We start from the raw sequence: 6,657 nt of genomic DNA on the forward strand, positions 1-6,657 counted from the left end.
GGAGATTTAGTCTCTACTGAATTCTCCTCAATTCTTAAAGCCTCTCCTTAAACTAATTCAGCTGACCCGCTAAGAGGGGCTCAATACAGAGGTCTAAATTTAGGCCTCTGTATCCAAGGCAACTACATGCAGACAGCAGAAGGCCCATGCTCTTCCAGACCAACTGCTGGAAGCCAAGGAAGAAACATCAATGTATCTCAAGTGGCAAATACACCTAACATGTAGGTGACGGAGTGAATCAATCCCCTGGCTACAAGATCCTCTGAATTGCTATTTGGCTCTACTGACAGTATTTCCATTACAAACTGAGCCTGCACAATCAATGAAGGAAGTTTAGACACCCAAAATCAGGCACCTTAATCCTGCACTGAAGCCTAACATTAAAAGTATACAGATAGACTGTGTACTTTTATATATAGGTACACACAGATACATAGATACATATAAAGATACGTAATATTTTAGTCATTGTTTCATTCATTAAATTGCAAGGATGGAGAAATGGGGTCAATGTGCATATGTGAATAATTTTTCAACACGATATTCCTTATCAAAGACTAAAGTAATGACATAAAATTTAGGATATACAATAAATCTTGATGCTTAGAACACGTTTGAATAGTGACAATCCCCTAGAAACATAAACAGTACACTTTTAAAAACATAATTTTGAAAAAAATGCTACTGTACACAGATCAATATTAAGAAATACTATAAAATTAATGGATTCCAAACATGAAGGTAGCAGACACAACAATTGCTAAGATCAGGAATTATAAAAGGAACTGTAGGAAATACTAGGAAATATTGTTTCAAGTTACCAGTTCAGCTACAGGCTAGTAACTAAAGAATGCTACAGAATAACCTCCAGTTGAATCCTTGAGTGCAAACTGCCTAACTATGACAATATACATTTTACAGAGCATAGTTTCTCTATTTCAGAAGAGCTTTTAAAATATTAGTTAAGTGAATGTTGCAGAGGCTCTCAAATTAAACAGACAATAATTAAAATAAGAGGTTTTTTATACAATTGACTGGAACTCCAGAAATTATTCATAAATGGCAGATCCAAATGCCTGTGAGAGGAAAAAAACCTTATTACCACACAAAATTCAATAAACTCCTAGGATTTAATGACAACTCAAAATGCCTGATCACTGCCCTAAAGAGTGAATGCTTTCAACCACGAGGAATTTCCTTGGGTGATATCTAGACCCAAGAGGAGAGTTCCTGACTACATCGTGCTGCACTGGGGGGACTAGCTCAAAATGGCTCCCCCAGGGGACTTCATTTATTCCACTCTGAGTGGAATCTGATCTGTGGTCAATAACAACCCTTAGTGGCCGAGAGCCACAATTACTGTAAAACCCTAAGAACAAGGGTGAGAAAAAGAAATCAACAGCCACCATATCTCAGCAGACAGAAAGCACCATCTTCATCAGGGTGGGTGCACCTGCCACAGTAAATACCAATTAAAGCAAACATCCTTCTGAACTAATGCTGTGAAGATCTGAAAACTAACCAACCTGGAAAGTTCAGTGTAGGTTAGGTTCCCTGTACGCTATAGTGTCAGAATCCCTTTTATTCAAAAAATAAAGCACAGAACCCAAAAACTTGGTTACTCCTCCAGAAAACGGTCTACATGCAAAGGTTTGTTCTTTGCTACGTCCATTTGATTTATCTTTTTACCACTAGAGTAGCATGAATGAAGAGCTCTCAGAAACCATTCAATACCAGCAATACATCAAGTGATTCAAACGCCCAAATCACACGGCATTTCACCATGTCGTTTTTTTTCCTTAGCCTTCCGCGATTTGTGCACTGCACTACATTCAACAGATTTTCTGAAATATTGTTTCTGTCACAGAACAAAACTGCTAATATTCACATTTTTTTAACTGTTACTTGTGGTTGCATTAGGAATCCTAATGATCACTTCACATTATAAACCCAATTAACTGATCTGTATCTTTTTACCATATGTTTAAATTTTGCAACACATCTTCATATTTAGTTTCATTCAGCTACTCAATGACATCAGAGAGGTTACCTAATTAGGACAAGCTTCCCAACTAATTTTTTAGCATTAGCCCTAAGATGTGTTCAGGATCAGCGTATCATTCCAAAATTAGAATGATTTAACCCAGGGGATGAAACTGTCATGTATATCACTCAGTGCAGAGAGGAGCAGACTCCGTATGAAGAAATATATGAATAAAACCTGTGTTCACAGAACACAACAGATAGCCCCTCAGAAAGGAAAAATCCTATCTCTTGGCTCAGCTAGTCCACATCACTTCCACTGTAATTAAATAATTTAAAGTTTGCTTTATCCAGAAGTCACTCGAATATGGGTTCTTTCACTTTTACCCAAAGAATTTTGTAAGGCTACTTGCCTGTAATTACAGTTACTTATAAAAGAAGGAAAATAAGATTGCAAAACTGGATTGTATTATTTTTCCTAGACACAGCAAATTAATTTACAATACAGTTTAAAAATATGTCTGTATGCCAAAGGCATACACAACTCAAGAAACAAACAGAAGCAATGCTGCTGTTTCAAAGGTCTGAAAAAGAAGTACAGAGAGGCTATCAAAAGCCATCTTTCAGGAGTCTCAAGAGAGCACTTCAACTGACCAAAGTATTCAAAACTAAAACTGTGCTGCTTTTCCAGCTTGTGGGAAGTTGAACACTCTTTCTTTCCCAGTCCTACTATTCCAAATAACCGCACCCTGTCCCATGGTGGGTCTAAGCCAGGCCAAGATGATCCTGCCATGGGAGGTATCCCTACCCACTCCAATGCCTCCTTCACTCTCCCTTCCCCTCTTCTACCAACACAAGTATGCCTGTAACTGTGCATGGAGCTGGACAAGCGTTAATTTTTTAATGTGTTTCTTTAAGCTCACTTTGCTTTTACTGCTATTTAAAAGTCAAGAAAAATCCTGAGTCAATGTAGAGACTACAAGCCTACTAGAAAGCGGAGAGTGTTGGACTGGATGTGTGTGAAAAACAGAGTTACATACAACTGAAATTCAGGCCAAGAAGAACTTTTGGGGTATATTATTTTCCCTTTTAACACCATTCTTTCTGTTAATTATAAATATTTTCCCCTTGTATTTCTAAGGTTTCTTACACAGTGAAATTATCTAACCAAATTAGATGCAATTTACAGAAAAATATTTTCATTTTGTAATAAGAAACAGAAGGTTTAGCACACTAAACTATTTTCAGTTTTGTGATAAGACAAAATTTTTACTCCAGTTCACTAAAGGGAGCACCACCAGCTTCCCACACACCCAGCACAGGCTCTCAAACTCCAGTCACCAGCAGGTTAAAATAGTTTATAAAGCTCTATGCATGCAATGCAGTTCAGAGTTAGAAGCATTACAGTGCTTTCTAGTTAAAGAGTATTCAAAACAACAGAATAATGATCAAGTGGTATTGTTTTCTAGGAGAAATGCCATATTACTTAAGATAACATGAGTACAACTGATGCCCATACCAAAGTCTGCTTTATCCTATGTAATTTCAAGCTCCAAAAGATACTGTTTAATTTACACTTGCCCTGAGAGTTTCTAACACATCCATGGTTGGTGCCTATTTTGCTAACAGGAAAATAGAAATATATTGTGAAAACACAAATACATTTTTCAGCAATGTCATTACTTGTATGTCAGTCAATATAAATAGTTTTGGCATATCACCGACATAATCACCAAATTACTCCTTGGGCACAGTATATAGTTTTCATGCTTAGTATACTTCTGTAGTCAGTGCTGATCCGAGGAAGTATCAAACAGGAAAACCACCTAGCAACAAACAGATGTGGGTCTGAAGTCTGGTAGTAACTGGTATTCCCCACACTCTTAAGAAAAATAAGTCTATCATGTTAGTTAATCCCCAAATGTTACCAGCAACACAATTTCAAACGCACAGATTTTTTTCTACAGCTTCCATTCTCAATGTATTAAGCAACACCACCTAGGAAAATCCTACTCAGAGCACTTTGTCACAAAGATGAGGTGTAGATTGCTTTGGGGCCAACAATACATTCTATTATTTCTTAGTTAAAGGCTCTAAGGGGGAGAAAGTTTGCCACACATTTGTGTGGAATTTAACATTGGGAGAAAGTAATTTCAATGTTTCTTAATAGATTATCGAAGAGTCTGCAAAAACCTCAGAATCCTCTGTTGTAAGTGACTGGACTTAAAAACTACGTGATCTCCACATAAATGTGACCTACAAAGAAAACGTCACAGACTCAAAAGTAATAGAAAAATGTAAGATCAAAGTGCTTAAAACAGCGAAGAGTTCAAGTTCCATTTCCAATAAGGGTTTAAAACCCTAATTCCAGCTCCTAACTGAGGAGGTCTAAATCCCAGAGTCTGTGGGATCCCACAGCTGACTGCCCCCTTTTCTGCTGCATCTGCTCCTCCCGCAAAAAAAAAAATAAATTCTCCTGTAAAGCTTTTCAGCAGTGTCATCTACCTGGCTGTTCAAAGAACCATTTAATATTGGTTTGGTCTCTCTGTACCTAATAGATATGGCATTACTTTGTAATGACATATGCACCTGAATGATCTTTAGAAAGTGAAAACTAACCCCCTACTTAATTAAAAAACCCCTATGCTCTATACTGATCATACCACTTTCTAACTTTTACAGTACTGATTAAAACAGGATACCCTCAAATCAATGACTTGAGCAACAAGTAGAATTGAGAACTGCACTACTACTTTTATCAGCAGCAAACATCAGCTAAATTAATTTTGCAGAATTTTAACAGTATTAATACAAAAAAATAGACAAATAATTTCAGAGAAATAGCTGACAATAACAAATAGCTGTGAGCAAAATTTTAGATTACATCAGAAATTGGAAAGATCATTAGAAGCAGTTTACCTTCACAAAATACCTATCAATCTATCAACTACAATACAGCTCATAACTACTAATTTTAGACTATGATTTTTTCAATAGCTATATCACAGTACAGTAAGTTTATTAAGTGACATGGAAGTATACAAGTCAGCTGCAAGATAAACTCATAAATTACAATGTAAATGGTAGTGACGAGGATAGTCTAGTTATACTGCAAGTAAAACAGTGAGATTGTAAGTAGTAGGAATCTAGTCAAATCTAATCATGACCAGACCAAATGCATGCAATTAAAATACCTGTTTAGCAGTTGAGATTTGACAGAAAATTACACCCGCCTCCTTTAAAACTAGAACAAAAAAAATGGCTTCCAAAAGTGAGGAAGTAAAATCATTTCCTGTGACTGTATCATACATCCTACTGTAGGACTGCTCTCTTTGAGCCCACAACTCATAGCAGAGTCTCACCTCTTTATAAACACCTCCGGTATTATTCCATAAACCTACCCAAACGCCAGACAATGGTGGAAAAACTCTTAAGTGTTTTTAATGAAGCTATGCAAATAGCTGTCAAGATTTAAAAGGGAAAACCACAAAAGTCGTACTTATACAAGAATATGATAAACATGATGAACAAGTATCAAGAACTGCACATGCAGTACTTACTCTAGCCTTCAGCATGGCAAATATAACCAAGTATTACTAAAAATACTAACAATTACATCGCCCATCTCCTTTGTAGATCTTGAAGAAAATAAACATTAACTCTGTGGGGAAACTGTTTCAGAGACCAAACAACTTATTCACGCAGTAATAGACGGGAGAAAGTGGAAGCAGCACCCCAGCCTCCCTCCAAAACACACACGCAGATTTCTGTTCAACTGATCACAACTTTCTCTTGTTTTTCTGTGACCACACACAATTTCTCAAACACACTGGCGTTCCTCTGCAACATACAACCGTATATAACATATTCTGCTTCATGCCTTTCAAAACAAGCACAATCATTAGTTTCAGTTCATCTGTTGAAGAGTATAACACTTCATACAACATTAAATATGCTATCACTTAATTGGAAGTCTAGTCACATTACACATGCAATTCCTTTCTTCCAAACTGACAGTCTTTACCATATTTTCCCAGGTACCTTTCTGGTTCTGTAGCTTAACCTGAGTTAACATATCAGTATTTTTCCTTCCACTATTGCACAGAGAAAATATTTTTTAAGACAGCAAGTGGCAAACTACTGAGAGGGCAAAAGTTAAACTGTGTAAACACGCTAGAGAAACACACGGTTAAAAAGTATACTTTAAATTAGAGGGAAAAATTCTGACTGCCCTTCAATTACAGCAATCCTACTCATCAAGATTACTTAAGTCTCAAACTGCACACAGAGTAAACAGACGTCGGAAAAATAGAACGCACAATCCTACTGGCAGGAGATTATTAATGGAATTTTTGAAAAGGGAGAGAAAAGTAACCTAAACTTCTGTGTCTCCCAAGCTTCCTCGGCTGTAACCATACCACTGGAAAGCCACGTAACCCCAAAATCAGGGGGTACGCTAGCGATCCACGCAGTTAACACCGGCAGACACAGACGTACAGCAGTGAGAGACAGCATACGCCGACTCGGGAGCCGCGCTTCAGAAAGCCTGTGCCTTCGGTACGCGGGCAGAACACGGACCCGAAGGAGCTTTGCGAGGCTCTGCGCCCCCAGGAGCGCCCCTCCTCCGGCAGCCGCGGGGCCGGCCGTGCTCCCGGGGGCCGAGCACGGCCCTCC

This window comes from Athene cunicularia, assembly GCF_003259725.1.
Source record: "Athene cunicularia isolate RWA chromosome 1 unlocalized genomic scaffold, athCun1 chr1_part2, whole genome shotgun sequence".
NCBI lineage: Eukaryota > Metazoa > Chordata > Aves > Strigiformes > Strigidae > Athene > Athene cunicularia.